Source organism: Hemicordylus capensis, chromosome 10, assembly GCF_027244095.1.
Source record: "Hemicordylus capensis ecotype Gifberg chromosome 10, rHemCap1.1.pri, whole genome shotgun sequence".
Taxonomy (NCBI): domain Eukaryota; kingdom Metazoa; phylum Chordata; class Lepidosauria; order Squamata; family Cordylidae; genus Hemicordylus; species Hemicordylus capensis.
Genome location: NC_069666.1, coordinates 26,494,609 through 26,510,999, shown reverse-complemented (window position 1 = coordinate 26,510,999; position 16,391 = coordinate 26,494,609). Strand labels below are relative to the sequence as shown.

Genomic DNA, 16,391 nt, shown 5'->3' with positions numbered 1-16,391 from the left:
TCTGCCTGCCTGCTCTCAGCTGAAGTCGCCGCCAAGCAAGGCTTTTCTCTTCTCAGACTCTCTTGCTATTGAGAATTCCTCTGTTTAGCGAGGATGTGTGAGCTGGGTCCCCTCCAGCTCGCATCCAAAATGGATTGGGCTTTTCAAGTGTTCAAACAAGTGTTCAAAAATGGAAAGTCTCGAGGGATTTGGGGGGCATTCAGTGTTACCACTTGAAAAGCCCAGCCCGCCCCTTTGCCTGCCAGCCTTCCTCCTGCCTTTCCCGAGGGCAAAGCTCTCCTCTTGGGGAAGAGGGTAACAAGCGGAAGGGGGAGGGGCTCTCTTTCAAACAGCTGGGGAGTGAGTCTCATGTCAAGTGGGGCACAGCTGGAAGGGGGCTGAACCCAACTCATCTGGGACGAGCCTATCCAAGCAGGGAGAGTTTAAATTTTGCACACACAAACACTCTGCTTTCAAAGTCTTGCCTCATCACAAACATTTGGGCAACTCTTTCCACGTGGAGTGGCTTCCCCCCAAGGAAACCCTACGCACACGTTGTGGAATCCTTGTGCATTTCAGAAGACCCCGAGGCATGTTGTCGAGGGCACACATTCAGTTCACACCAACACTCGCCCAACCTTTTGGGCCTTGCTCTCCACTTGGTGCTCTCCTGGAACTGCACAGTGAAGGGTGTGATTGCAGCAGCAGTAGTGGGGAAGCGGCCTTTCAAGAAATCTTATGCCCTGTCTCCATTTCTGGTCTCCTCATGGGGGAACCTCTGATAAACTTTCAGTGGGACAACTAAGGTTAGCCAAGTCAAAACCACTAACCTAAAGCATCGGAAACTCCAACCCGGTGCTGTTTTGCAGAAATAGTGACCCATGGCCAACCAGAGCCGCCCTTTTGGAGGAGGAGAAGCTCCTTGGAGTTCTCATCTAGTGCATGCACACTAATGCAGTCAGAGTGTTTCACAGCAAAAATGGATGCAGACATAAAACTATTAGGGGTGTGCAATTCGGGTTTTTGGTGATTCGGTTCGGGACCCGAACCGAATCACCCCCGTTCTGTTCTGTGCCCGGATATGGGCTTCCCGAATCACCCTTGATTCGGTTTGGATTCGGATGAAATCTGAATCCGAATCGATTCGGGTAGGAAAAACGGGTCCCAGGGGCAAAATAGTGGGGTAGGGTGGTAGTGCCCAATGGGTGGAGGCTACCACCCAAGTTTCAGGGGAATTGGGCAAAGGGCTGATTTGGGGGGAAATTTTGAAGTTTTAGTGTCTTTGGGGCAGATCGGGGGCATAGCGTGGGATCTGGACAAAAAGAGTGGGGTGGGGTGGTAGTGCCTAATGGGTGGAGGCTACCACCCCAATTTCAGAGTGATTGGGCAGAGGGCTGATTTTGGGAGAATTGTTGAAGTTTACGCATCTTTAAGGTTTTTCTCCATAAAGAAGCATTGAGGTGTCAGCAAATGTATAGCTTGACGTGGGGGGCAAATGTATAGCTTCACGTCTGTTGTTTCTGAGGTATTCTGAGTGTAGATTCTATGATAGCAAATGAGATTTTCAATGAAACACCATGAATCCACTCTAATTTGCTATCATAGAATCCACACTCAGAATACCTCAGAAACAACAGAACCCTGTACCCCATGGGTTAGAAACCCATGGGGGTGGTTGGCACCCTATGTGCACTACACTACCACTCGCTCTGGGCCACCCCAGCACCCCCAAGTGCAGTTATGGGGCTGCTGAAAGCTCCATGTATACCCTATGAGGAAAAAGCTTAAAGACGTGTAATCTTCAACAATTTACCAAAAATCAGCCCTCTGCCCAAATCCTTTGAAAAAATTCAGGTAGCTTCCTTGCCCCTACCTGGCACAACCACCAACCCCACACTGCTCTAGGCCACCCCTTTGCCCCCCACGTGAAGCTATACATTTGCTGACACCTCAATGCTTCTTTATGGAGAAAAACCTTAAAGATGCGTAAACTTCAACAATTCCCCAAAAATCAGCCCTCTGCCCAATCACTCTGAAATTGGGGTGGTAGCCTCCACCAATTAGGCACTACCACACCACCCCACTCTTTTTGCCCAGATCCCACGCTATGCCCCTGATCTGCCCCAAAGACACTAAAACTTCAAAAAATTCCCCCAAAATCAGCCCTTTGCCCAATTCCCCTGAAACTTGGGTGGTAGCCTCCACCCATTAGGCACTACCACCCCACCCCACTATTTTGCCCCTGGGACCCAAAATTCGAGCAGATGTCACATCAGACCTTTTTGCATTCAAATCAATGGAGGCAAAAAGGTGGGAAATTCAAAGAGACGTCATCCCGAATCACCCGAATTTTTCAGGCACGGATCAGGGGTGATTCGGCTCAGGCCCGAAAAATATTGGGGGGCATCGGGGGTGATTCGGTTCGGCCCCGAATCACCCGAAATTGCTCGTTTCGGGCACAGATCGATCTGTGCCCGAAACGTTTTGCACATCCCTAAAAACTATCTCCTCCTCCCAGCCAGCATAAATATTGTTTTGAGCCGTGCCAACCAAGTGGAGCAGTGGCACTCTCTCTAAGCATTGGCATGACTTGGCCATCGATGGGAAATCAAAGACCCTGGTAGGCAATTTGACCTTTTTGTCTTAAGCTGTATTGGAAGGAGCAAGTCACACTCACTCACACATGCTCCTTACAGGGTTATGTCTAGCATAATTTGTATCTGGTCGCAGCACTTTGTCCTACTTATTTATTAGCAAGGATCTGAGTTTGATGTAAAAATCTGGAATCTTGACATACTTTTTGAAAAGGCTCAGGGCCAAAGAAAGTTCCGCTACCCTCATAAATTGAGTTCTGTCAGCATTTTTTATTTAAATGATCTAGGGAAAGGGCGTGGGAGGAGCTTTTTTGGGTTCGGAAAAGAGGATCTGATTCTGAGAACCAGGGCAGTCCCTCCCTTACTGTGGGTATAACCCTGCCTGTTGATATGCCCAGCTGCCCTGATTTTTTTCTAGACCTTTTAAAAATATTGTACATTTCATAGCAGTGAGTTCTATAGGGAAGTGAGGTTATGTAAAAGCGCTCTCTCTCTCTCTCTCTCTCTCTCTCTCGCTCTCGCTCTCGCTCTCTCTCTCTCTCTCTGCATTAATCCCATAAGAGCCATCTTATTCATTTGTTATTTCTCTGTGTAAACCGCCCTGAGCCATTTTTGGAAGGGCAGTATAGAAATCGAATGAATGAATGAATAAACCTATTTTTTGGTGACTTTCACTGAATGCTGTTACCTGGCAGGTCATAAGCTATGAAATATCTCTTTGCTTCCAAGCCATTTGGACTCTTTTATTTATTTACTATAGTTATATTCCACTTCTCAATCAAGATTAACTACAAACGCAGCTTACAATTAAAATGAACACAACCATAAAGTATAGGAATACTTGGACTGAGTCCCTGGCAGTTGATGTCTGAGTCCTGATTCCAGGGTTTTCACTCACATCTAGAGAACATCCCTTTGCTGTCTTCCTTCATGCCCCATCATTAAGTATGTCATGTCTTATTGTTATTTAAAAAACACACACACATATACCCCACGGAGCAGCTATTCCTTTCCCATCGTTTGGGAGGTGGGGATGCTCTCGCCACCATCCTGCTCCATCGCCACTCAGTGCCAGCTTTAGAAGTTTGTTTGTTTTTAAATCAAGGTCAAAAAGTGGGAGAAATTGCGTCCCGAACAGGACGAGCATTTCCCTGCTGAAAGTTGGGACGTCCTGCACAGCGTGGGACAGTTGGCAACCCTAGTGGCCTACCACCAGATGCCTCTGAGAAGTCTAAAAGCAAAAGACAAAACCATGCAAAAGGTGAAAGACAAAGCCATGCCCCCTCTCCTGCTGTTGTTCCCCTGCAATTGATATTTAGAAGCCTCTGAGGCTAGAGGTGGCCTATAGCCATCAAAACTATTAGCCATTTTTAGCTCTATCCTCCATGGAATCATCCAAGCCCCTTTTGAAGCCATCCAAGCCTCAACCAAATCCTGCAGCAGAGAGTTCCAAAGTTGTTGTTGTTGTTGTTAATTATTATTATTATTATTATTATTATTATTTACATTTATATCCCGCTCTTCCTCCAAGGAGCCCAGAGCGGTGTACTACATACTTGAGTTTCTCTTTCACAACAATCCTGTGAAGTAGGTTAGGCTGAGAGAGAAGTGACTGGCCCAGAGTTACCCAGCTAGTTTTCATGGCTGAATGGGGATTTGAACTCCGGTCTCCCCGGTCCTAGTCCAGCACTCTAACCACTACACCACGCTGGCTCTTATGCACTGTGTGAAAAAGTACTTCCTTTTATCAGACATATTCATTGTTTTCATATAATCTATCAAGCTAGCAACGCAAAGCTCTGCATAAGCGCCCCAGGAGCAAGCTGCCGTGGGGTATTAATCAAGACGAGCCTTTGCTCTCGTTGCATTGCACCAGCATCCTGGATGGAAACGCTCAGGCTGTCATATCGTCCTTGTCTCTCAAACCAGGGTGGGGATGTGGTTTTCTGGGCAGGTAAAATTCTACCAAGTGCCCTGTTACTGGCAGGAAAGAGAGCAATTGAGAGAAAGGGAGATGATAAAATCTTGTTGCCTCATATTTACTAGGGAACCAGCAATGTGGCAAAGTTTTCTTGCATCAGGTTGAATTCTGCAGAAGTTTTCTGCAATAAAATTGTGATCTCTGTGTTGTATGCTATCCAGTAACCTTTTCTATTTAGTTGGTTGGACGTTTTTCCTGGCGGGGGATCTTGTAGGGAGGAAAGAGAGAAGGAGAAAATGGAGCTGTTGCAGAATAAACCTTTAGTTAAATCTAATGGTGCAGTGGGAAATGACTTGACTAGCAAGCCAGAGGCTGCTGGTTCGAATCCCCGCTGGTATGTTTTCCAGACTATGGGAAACATCTATATCGGGCGATCTAGGAAGGTGCTGAAAGGCATTATCTCCTACTGCGCGGGAGATGGCCATGGGAAACCCCTCCTGTATTCTACCAAAGACAACCACAGGGCTCTGTGGGCGCCAGGAGTCGAAATCGACTTGACGGAACACTTTACTTTATATCTACACAAGAGTTCTTTGGGAAGCAGCTAAAAAGCACCTACTATTGGGTGGGTAGCCAAAAACCGCTCCACCCAACATTTTTTGGCAGCCAAAGAGGGTATTTTAGGTAGCCTAGGACACATTCATTTCCTGCCCCAAGCAGGGTCCACCCGGGTTGAAAGGGAGACTAGAAGTGTGAGCACTGTAAGATCTTCCCCTCAGGGGATGGAGCCACTCTGGGAAGAGCAGAAGGTTCCAAGTTCCCTCCCTGGCAGCATCTCCAAGATGGGCCTGAGAGAGATTCCTGCCTGAAACTTTGGAGAAGCCGCTGCCAGGCTGTGAAGACAATACTGAGCGAGATAGACCGATGGTTTGACTCAGTATATGGCAGCTTCCTATGTTCCTAATGCTGCAACTAGAATCTCTTCTGCTCCAGTCTCTGTGTAAATTTGCCACTTGCTTAAGACCAATTGTTTTGCAGAATAGTTTTTTTTTTCAGCTATCTTCCTCTCTGTGTCCCATTGTTTACTGTGTTTTTGTAATGGCTGGAAGCTAAAGATTTTGCATTTCTTTCCTCTGGCTGAGACAAAGCACAATAAGTCTCCTCTTTGTCTGAAATGTACCTTTAGAGCAGAGAGCTTTGTGTTCAGATTGCGGGAGGGCAGGATGCTTTGCTGACTTCCCAGGTTATCTGGGTGGACACAGAGCCTCCTCTGCCTCTCCTGATCACAGCAAGCAGCCATGCTTTTAGACTCTGTTAAAAGCTTCAGCAAGTTTGGAAAACTCGTCTTTTCTGCAAGGAAAGTTTTTGATTTGTTCTGCTCTGCATTGGCGTGTGTAAGTAATTTTTGTGTGTTTTTGTAGGTTTGATTTTAATGACTCTGCCGCTTAAACTACTTGGGGGGCATGTTTCTGAAAAGCATGATATAAATAGGAAATGATTAGTTACTGTTCCCTCCATGAATTCCTTCTGGTTGCCTTGCTGTGTGTGTGAGATTCAGATCCATCGTTTACTTTTGTTCTCACTAATCTTTACCTTGGCCCCTGTTTTTCTGATATGAGAAATGGGCACATTTGTGCAAGAATGTTCTCATGCTTAGTTCAGAGGCAACATGCCATTAACTGCATGCAAGTTGCAGGAGAGGAAGGTAGCAGCTAAGCAGGGTCCACCCTGGTTTGCATTTGAATGGGAGGCTACATGTGTGAGCAATGTTAGATATTCCCCTTAGGTGATGGTGCCGCTCTGGGAAGAGCACCTCCATGCTTGCTCTCATGCAGAAGGTTCCAAGTTCCCTTCCTGGCAGCATCTTCAAGATTGGGCGGAGAGAGACTCCTGCCTGCATCCCTGGAGAAGCCGCTGCCAATCTGTGTAGACAATACTGATCTAGATAGACCAATGGCCTGACTCAGTATATGGCAGCTTCCTATGTCCTTCCAAATGACCTTGAAATGCACTGAATTCCCCAATGGCCAATGGCCATTGTCCTATGGCCCTTTGGAAAGAACCCGGGCTTTTCAGAGGGCATTCCTTGCATTCATTTTCCTACATTCCCTAGAACAGGGATTCTCAACGTTCGGTCCCCAGATGTTGTTGGACTTCAACTCCCATAATCCCCAACCAAAGGCCACTGGGGAGAGGGATTATGGGAGCTGAAGTCCAGTAACATCTGGAGACCCAATGTTGAGAATCCCGGCCCTAGAGCATCTGCTTTGCATGCAGAAGGTTCCCAGTTCCCTCCCTGGCAGCATCTCCAAAATAGGGCTGAGAGAGACTCCTGCCTGCAACGTTGGAGAAGCCGCTGCCTGTCTGTGAAGACAATACTGAGCGAGATGGACGAAGGGCCTGAATTGGTAGAAGGCGGCTTCCAATGTTTTTATGGCAACCTGGGTCTTCAGCCTAGTGCTTCCATTTGTGTGGTTGAAGTGCCAGGAGTGCCCTCCCCCCAGCACCTGCGTTCACAGTGGCCTGGTGGTACAACTCAAGCCATGGTGCGTGCCAGCCCTCTGCCTGGAGCGTCTGCTCCCCACATGGTGTGATGTCTAAAGGATGAGTCAGAGGTCCAGCTCCTCTGCCATGTGAATCACAGCTCCGGTCTGGGGGGGAGTATAAACTGGGCCCAGCTTGTTCATTTGGCCACATAAAAGGGCAGCCCGAACATTAGTTCTGCAGAACCAGGGACGGGGGTGGCAGCCTTTCCAAAGATAGTCTAACCATAATGCGATGTCTTGGGGTGGAACTGTGGTCTTTATCCGCCTGGGCAGACCAAGGAGTATTTTTAAACAAAGCATCTTTAAATAACTCTTGGCATGGCTCAGGGAAATATTTCCACTTCCACTGATTTTATATAGGCACTTCAAACTGACCAAGAAGCCAAACCTCGAACCATCCTCAAGGCAATAGAGGCTTTAAAACTGCAAGTTTGAGTGTATGAAAGGGGCTTTCTTTGCAGCATGTTGGGGGGGGCAAAATCAGAGCCCACGCTTTCACTGAGCAAAAAGCAGGAATATTTTAAGCTCCAGCATTTGTTTATTCCCCTCGTGTTTTACTTTATCTTTGATTTCCCACTCCCACTATACAGTTGTAAAAGCTCAAAGCATCTGAAACACACACACACACGCCAGCCTACATGTAATCATGACCTGATCTCAGTTTTTATTTCCATGTTGGTGTTCCTATTTTTTCCTCCAAGATCTGTGCCACTCTGCAGCTGGAAAGGTGGCCAGGAATACAACTTCTGCTTTTTCCATGAAAAAATAAAATACAACCTCATCTTTTTTTTTCCCCTCTCCGCATCCTCTGCATTACTCATTTAGTTTGATTTTCCTGGCTCCCTCTTTTTCCCGTCTCTGCAAATATTCACGACTGAGCGTAATCTTACCATCAGCACTCTTCCAAAAGAATATTGGATGGATCCATATTGGATGATTCCTGCCATTTATTATTTTCTGAGCCAGTGAAATGAGCTCAGCTTATTTGACCTGGGTTAATTGAGGAGGCAGAGGTGCTGCCTTCCCCCACTGGAAAAGTCTGGCTACTACAAAGGGGATTCCCTCCCTTGCTAATGCCGGAGGGAAAGCCCAGAGCTGACAGTTCTGCACCAGTTTCCAGCCTGGCTCTGGTTTTAGTCTTTCTGCAGGCTTCAAATGTTGTGGATTGGGGCACAGCGCAAGCATCAAGCCTCTGAGAAGTGCTGAGAAGGAAGGAGGGGAGGTTCCTTTCCAGGGACAATTAAGGTTCACAGAAATCACAATAAATATCTTACCAACAGGGTGGCACCGACCATTCCCCTTACTCCGGAACAAGCCATCTTTTCCTGGAGAAGGACTTCTTGTTCTAGAGTAAGACTCCTTGTCTGCTAAGAAAGGAAACTCTGGATTCCACCTTGGAGAGCTGGTCTTGTGATGGTGAGCATGAATTGCTCCCTTTGCCAGGCAGGGTCCAGAGGCGTAACTAGGGAGAATGGCGCCCGGGGCAAGCACTGAAATGGCGCCCCCCACCGCGCCCCCCTTCCGCCCCCCAACATACTACATTATACTTAGGTTTTTCCTCACAAGTGCCCGCCGCCACCGCCAAGCCAGGCCACTGACTGGCCGCCAGGCCACTGACTGGCCGCCAGGCGCCAGCAAAGCAATGGGGGGGGGCGCAGGCGGCACGGAAGGGACCGCTCGTGGGGAAGGGGGCACCGACGCGCTCCCTTGACTGCTGCAGTTTTGCTGCACTGAGCAGGAAACATTTGTATTAACAAAAAATTAAAAAAAATCAAAAAAATTTTGGTCATGGCGGCGCCCCCCACGTGACCAGAAAAGATGGCGCCCGGGGCACGTGCCCCCCCTGCCCCCCCTATAGTTACGCCTCTGGCAGGGTCTCCCTTGGTTTGCATTCAGATGGGATACTGCTTATGAGCACCCTAAGATACTCCCCTTAGGGGATGGAGCCACAGCTCAGAGACAGAGCATCTGCTTGGCATGCAGCAGGCCCCAGGTTCAGTCCTTGGCATCATCTTCAGGTAGGGCTGGAAGAGACTCCTGTGGTAACGTTGGAGAGCTTCTGCCCGTCAGTGTAGACAATACTGAGCCAGATGGACTAATGATCTGACTCTGTATAAGGGAGCTTCCTGTGTTTCTATGAGAGCTAGTCTTCATTTTAAAAAACGTGCCTTTTATTGTAAGGAATGAGGTATTGATGGGGGCTTGCTGTTTGTTTGTTTGTTTGTTTTGGCAGGCCTTCTTGCAGCTTCTGTCAGGTTAGTGATTTTTAGTTTGTTTTATTGTTTTACTTCCTGTGGTTGGCCTAGTTTTAATGCATTTTTGTATTTTTTTAATTCATTGATTTTACGTTGCTTTTATCTTTGTTGTTATATGCCACTTAGAATCTTAGGAGAAAGGCAGGACAGAAATCTGGAAAAAAAAAAAAACTATGGTGTATCTGTGCCCAAGGATGGTGAATATGCACTGAGAAAACCTTGCATATCTGAACCAGCCCAGTAATTCATCCCCTCCAGCATGTCACAGATGAAATTAGGGACACACTTGTAATGAAGGATGACTTCTGGAGTGACCCTCACCATTATACATTGCAGAAGGTCTTGCTCTCTGTGTTCTCTAAAATCCTCTCTCCTGCATTGTTCCCAAAGCCAAGGTGGTGCTGGTTCATTTACTTAAAGCAGCGGCCTTCACCACTGTGTGGCCCACTTTGACAGAAAACCTTCAGTGTGGGAGCCATCTGTCACTGGGCTGACCTCCACACAGTCCTACACTTTCCTCCATGCTGGGAGGGCCCTTTAAGAGAGATGGAGCACCTGGCCACTTCCCAGCACTCAGTCTGTGCATGCCTTCCAAGATGGGGCAAGGGCTCAGGAGGGCTCCATTTCCCTTAAAGGACTCACCCCACTACTTGGGGGGCACTGGGCACAGCACAGCACAGTGGAAATGGTCACTTCTGCATGGTGCCAGTGGGTTGGTGCAGAATTTTCTGCTTGCTTGCTTGCTTGCCTGCCTGCCTGCCTGCCTTCCTTCCTTCCTGTATCTGTCTGTCTGTCTAGTATATTTGTAAACTAAGATTAAGTTGAGCCGTCGGGTTGGTGTCGACTCCTGGCGCCCACAGAGCCCTGTGGTTGTCTTTGGTAGAATACAGGAGGGGTTCACCATTGCCTGCTCCTGTGTAGTATGAGATGATGCCTTTCAGCATCTTCCTAAATCGCTGCTTCCCAACATAGGAGTGCTCTAAATGATGCTCATGAGTGTTCATGCCTGTGACTACACATCCATGTACATTAGAGATGAGATTTATCCACTGCCAGGCAGTAATTGGTTTAACTATGAAAGAGAGAGGTGCACCTAGGTAATTTTGGAGTCTGGACCTAAAGGCCTTTGGAGCTCCCCCCCCCCCGCCCCCACTGCAAGTTAAGCATCATCCTCCTACACACACACACACTATTTTTAACACGTGGGTTCTGGGCGGCACAAACAACAACTGAACTCGCAAGAATGTAAAATTATAAAACAGGTATACTTATGCAAATATGCATTAGCAGAAACATTGCATCAGGCAACTTAACATATACCCCTCCCACATATTTCTTTCCCCACCCCACCGCCTCTGTCTCTAAAGCAGAGGTCACACCTGGCACAGTGCAGGCCAGCAGCACAGTGACCACACCGCCCGGGACAGACTAAAGAGGATTTGGAGGCCCCCAGGGGATGTGGAGGCCCAGAAGTCAAGAGTAAGAGCGCCTCTGAAGGAAGGAGCTGAATTCTGACAAAGAGCATCGCTAGCAAGCAACTCAACCAGTGTTAAAAAGTATCCCCCAAAGTAAAAAATGGGAGCAGTGATTTACCCGTGACAAGTACCGGAAGATAGATGGTCCCTGGAAAACAGGAAAAGTCAGAGCACATGGAGACGATGACCTGGCCGCGGCTGCCCCAGGGGCTCCGACCGCCCCCATGTTCTTTCCATCCAGTTCTCAAGAAAGCCACTAGTCCTAAGGACCTGTCTATATGCGATTTCTTAGCCTTTTTGGTGTATGTGACCCAGGACCCAAGCAGACGACGCCCGTTCCCTTTACTCCGGCCGTGAACAACCGGAGAGTTCTCCACTGTGTCGTTGTTGTTGTTGTTGTTGCAAGCAGCCTGGGGCATGAGAAGGGCAGAGCCTTGCTAAAGCGTCCCCAGGGAGCCCTCCCCATTAGGGCGGAGAGGGTTAAGGAGTCCGTTGCCCGAGTCCTGGCTTGTGCTGCGGAATGAGTCAGTGGGCAGAGCCCACACGGCAGCCCATCAGCCATGGTGCAGTTCAAAACAGAGCCCGTGTTTTATAAAAAGGGGAGAAAGAAAAAAGCAGCCAAGCAAGTAGTGTGTTAGTGGCATACGTCTGCATGTGTGAAGGGCAGCTTGCTCTCCCAACAAGGCTGTGGACTAAAATTAGCCGCGGTGTGTCTGGCATTTTGTGATGACGAGGTTCACCTGCTGTAAGGATAAATACAGCAGAGAGTGGAAAAGTTAGGCAGATGGACAAAGAAAGCCAAGAAAGACATCCCCCGTTCCTTTTTCCACACATACCCACCACCAGAAGGGGGTGAAAACTCTGCCAAGCTGATGAGCTCCTGGCTGAGGTATAAGTCAACACACAGTTTCCATTAAGCAGTGTCATCCCAGGGCCTAATCCACCAGGAAGTTCTCCTCTGCAAATCCCACAAGAATGAAGCCCTGTGCTGATGTGCAGCACCCATGAATTGCAGTGGGCTCTTAGCTGGAGAACCTCCCAGTGGGCTTTGTCCCCAGGCTTTCTCCGAGGGTTGGGTAGGGACACTTCCCAACTGCATTTTCTTTCACGTGGGGCAGAGGAGATCCGCTGGTATCTGATGGCAACTTGCGGAGTTACACTAAAACCTTTCTGAATTCCCAGCATACCCTGAACTGAATTCATGGCACACCAATGTCTGACTCTTGCAAAATAGTACACAGAGGTAGCGTCTTAGGATATTGACTTCCACATTTTTTTTCTGCATTTGCACAAAACGTTGGAACGCCTACAGATATACCAATCACTACTGATTACCATTTTCTGATTCCTTTTCCTGCACGGACCACTTTGAGAGCTTTTTTTTTGGATGATAAGCAGTCTATAAGGATTCTTAATAATAATAAATACAATATTTTGCCTTAACTCAGAAAACAGCATCCTAGTGGTTTGGCTGCTGTAGTTCCACTCTGCACACCAGAATGATTGAGCTGTCTTGCTCTCCCAACACCCATCCATTCTGCAGAAAACTGATCTCCCAGCATCTTATTCCCTGTACTCTCTGCATCACCCAAAGAGGGCGCTGCTGTCCAGTTCTGCTCTTCAGTGCCACCAATGCTGAGCTGGTCAGAAAGTGGTACTGCAGCGTCCCATCTGGCCTCACAAAGCCTCATACTCTTTCCGCAATAAATATAGTTAAAATAATAATAATAAACTCGTGCTCTGTGCTGTGTGCTGCAGTCTGAACAGTCTCACGGAGTGAAGACTGAATGGTGCCTCCAGATTGCCAGCTCTAACAGTGCTCAAAGCAGGAACAAGAAAGCGCTGGCTTTTTGGTAATCACATGGGACCAGAAGGGCCTGCAGCTACAGACTGTTTTGTAAAGCAATCCAGATGACTCAGTGACGTGCGCACTACAGGGAACCGCAAAACACATCAGAGCTGCTAGACAACTAGGTGCTGGGTAACATTCCTCCTTGGCCCTAAATTAGGTTATCACTTCTAGATCTCACCAACTGCAGAGAAGGTGATAAGCAAGTTTCTGGATGGTACCACCCATGTTCCCTCTAACAGGGATCCCCAGATGTTGTTCACTACAATTCCCAGCATCCCGAGATGTAATGGCCTTTGGCTCATGGCTGGGGGTTCTGGGAGCTGGTCAACAACATCTGGAAATTCCTGTTAGAGGGAACAAGTGTATACCACTACAGACTAGATGGTGGGGGGGCACGCGCACAGGATTTCATGTCCTTCCATTGGGGCCAAAATCCCCTTGCATATAGAAAACGGGCATCAAAAAGGCTATGTTAGAATGCTTCTCCCTGACATCTAGTTTTCTCGGTCGAAGTAGTTATATATTTTAATATACAGGGGAACAGGCAATCAAGTGGATCTCCGATGCAGTCTGAAGTCATAATCCATCATTATTACTCCTATTATTCTTTAAGCATCCGAGAAACAAAAAGTGCTGCTGTACATACATGGCATGACATACTGGCAAGTCCTTACCTGCATGCTTGCGATCTGAATAGACAGGCACACAAAGAAGGGGGCAGTAAGAAAAGACAATGGAGAAGGAGGTACGGCAGAATTAAAATTATGACACATTAGGGAGGAGCTGGGAAAATAAATGTGTCTTGAGGTGCTTCTTAAGGAGTGGGAGGGACTGAACGATAGAAATGTCTGGAGGTTGTAAATTCCAACAGTAATGTCTGGCACAGAAAATGGACTAAGGCAGGAGACAGCAAGGGTGATCCTTGTTCTTGCTAAGACAGGGCTGCAAACATTGGCCCTCTCCAGCTGTTTTTGGACTACAGTTCCCATCGTCCCAAGCCACAGTGGCCAATAGTAAGGTATGATGGGAGTTGTAGGCCAACATCTGCAGGAGGGCCCAAGTTGTGTGGGTCTGAGCTAAATGGTTGGTTTTCACATAACATAGAGCTTAGTAATGAAAGAACAAGGAGCAATAGAGTATAAACATTTTTTAGAAATCTAGCAGATTTCTAGATTGAACACAGGAAGGGAAAGAAAACCACCGTAATGAAAAAAGAAGAGAAACATAGTCATATTTATGTGCAAGGAAAATGAGACTAGTTGCAGAATGAAGAATAGAACAATATCGGACCTCTGAAAAGTATAAGCATGCATATGTATTCAGTACTTGGTTTGGGCCCCTTTTGCAGCAATTACTGCCTCAATGCGTCGTGGCATGGATGCTATCAGCCTGTGGCACTGCTGAGGTGTTATGGAAGACCAGGATGCTTCAATAGCGGCCTTCAGCTCTTCTGCATTGTTTGGTCTCATGTCTCTCATCCTTCTCTTGGCAATGCCCCAAAGATTCTCTAGGGGGTCAGGTCGGGCGAGTTTGCTGGCCAATCAAGCACAGTACACTGTATACTTTTCAGAGGTCCGATATTGTTCTATTCTTCAATCCTTGTCTTCTTGGTTCCATGTAATATTCTGATTTTCTGGGAGTGTGGATTTGGGGTTTTCATGAGCTGTACGCCATGATCATCACAATTATAACAAATTAAGGCTTGACTTATCTCGCTTTGCATGTAATGCGTCTGTCTCATATATCAGTTTCACCTTTTAATTTGCATTACTGAAATTAATGGAATTTTGCACGATATTCTAATTTTCCGAGTTTCACCTGTATGTTCTCAGTCCTCAAGAGGTGCATATGCAGGACTTCTCTTGCCAGGAGTCCTTCGTATTGGCAATGCAGTCCGTGGTCCAGGAATTCAAACCTATGTTGACAATGCCATCTTTGTAACCAACTGTTTACTTCTAGGACTCGGCTTCCTCTTCCTGCACCTTGGCCTTCCACAGAAGGCTCTTTAAAGCAGAGGCAAGGTCTGATATCATGAGGTCATGGATGTTATGCAGTGGGAAGTGGAGAAAAGGGTCTGCTCCTCCCTTGCCTCCCACTAGTTACAGGAACACTGTTGCACAAGAGAGCAGGAGGACAGGAGCTCCTCAAGCAGTGTGTGGTACCAGAAGCCAATTAAAACACAGGATCCAACTACTAAGAATGAGGAGGTCAGAGAAGTTGTTTCATTGGCCAATATTTCAACACTAGGCCTGTGTTCCGACAGCCTGACAAAGTGCAGTGGCTGTTGACTGTGCCTATAAACCTGTCACAGGGACTTTGCCAAAGCTTCTTCCAGAAATCAAAAGCTGCACTTGCTGTTACTACCCAGGAACACGTTGATTTCCTAGGGACCCGCTTCTGCACAGGCAAAGAAAGAGAGCTTCAAGCCACAAACGTGGAGTTTTCAGAAGGTTCCATTTCAAGCAGACCTCTTGGTTGATTCAAGAATTGTTTGAATTCTTCAATTCTATCACCTGCTTCTTACGTTTAGAGAAGTGGGGTGATTATCAGGACCTCAATATGGATACCTTTTGGAGATGAATCAGAATTCAGTCCATTCCCTTTCCTCTCCCACCTCCACATTCCTAGTTTACCTTCACTGGCATCAAAACCAGGAGTTGTGTTGAGCCCTCAGGAAGTTGGAGCAAGCAGATGATGGGTGGCCTTCTGCAGGAGGTACCCCCAGGATTTGCTCTTCATTAACACCCTTCTTTGCAGGAGGGCCCAATGTGGGTTTCCTCCTGCCCTGATTTCTCTAGATTGCTGGGTTTAAAAATCTTGATCTGTTTTATAAGAACAGCCCTGCTGGATCAGGCCCAAGGCCCATCTAGTCCAGCATCCTGTTTCGCACAGTGGCCCACCAGATGCCGCTGGAAGCCGCAGGCAGAAGTTGAGGGCATGCCCTCTCTCCTGCTGTTACTCCCCTGCAACTGGTTCTCAGAAGCATCCTGCCTCTGAGGCTGGAGGTGGCCTATAGCCCTCTGACTAGTAGCTGTTCATAGACCTCTCCTCCATGAAGTTATCCAAACCCCTCTTAAAAGCCATCCAGGTTGTGGGCTGACTCCACATCTTGTGGCAGAGAATTCCACAAGCTGATTATGCGTTGTGTGAAAAAGTACTTCCCTTTGTTGGTCCTAGATTTCCCAGCAATCAATTTCATGGGATGACCCTTGGTTCTAGTGTTATGTGAGAGGGAGAAGAATTTCTCTCTATCTACTTTCTTCACACCATGCATGGTTTTTGTGGACCTCTATCATGTCTCCCCGCAGTCATTTTTTTTCTAATCTAAAAAGCCCCAGGTGTTGTAGCCTTGCCTCATAAGAAAGGTGCTCTAGGCCCTTGATCATCTTGGTTGCCCTCTTCTGCACCATCTCCAGTTCTACAATGTCCTTTTTTAGATGTGGTCATTGTAGAACTGGGAAAGGTGCAGAAGAGGGCAACCAAGATGATCAGGGGCCTAGAGCACCTCTCTTATCAGGTAAGGCCTCATAACATCCACAGACGTGGATTCATGGTATGACCCAGTCCCAAACGTGGCAAGTAGCTTGGTTTAGCCACACTTGCAGCTGGGACCATCCTGGCAAGATGGCCTTTTGAGGAAAATGTACCTTGGGAAATAGCCAGCAATGTGTAAAAACAAAGAGTGTGGCCCCAGCATATAATTAGGGTTTAAATAAATAAAGGCATGAAAGGGGAATCAAAAGTAAACGCGGCAGGAAGACGTTGTTTT

General features: G+C 47.4%; 1 protein-coding gene across 1 annotated transcript in view; it reads right to left on the bottom strand.

Moving 5' to 3' along the window:
* The window catches only part of KLF13 (KLF transcription factor 13), a 41,114-nt gene that overhangs the window by 8,730 nt on the left and 15,993 nt on the right, over nucleotides 1-16,391 (bottom strand). The window lies entirely within an intron of this gene.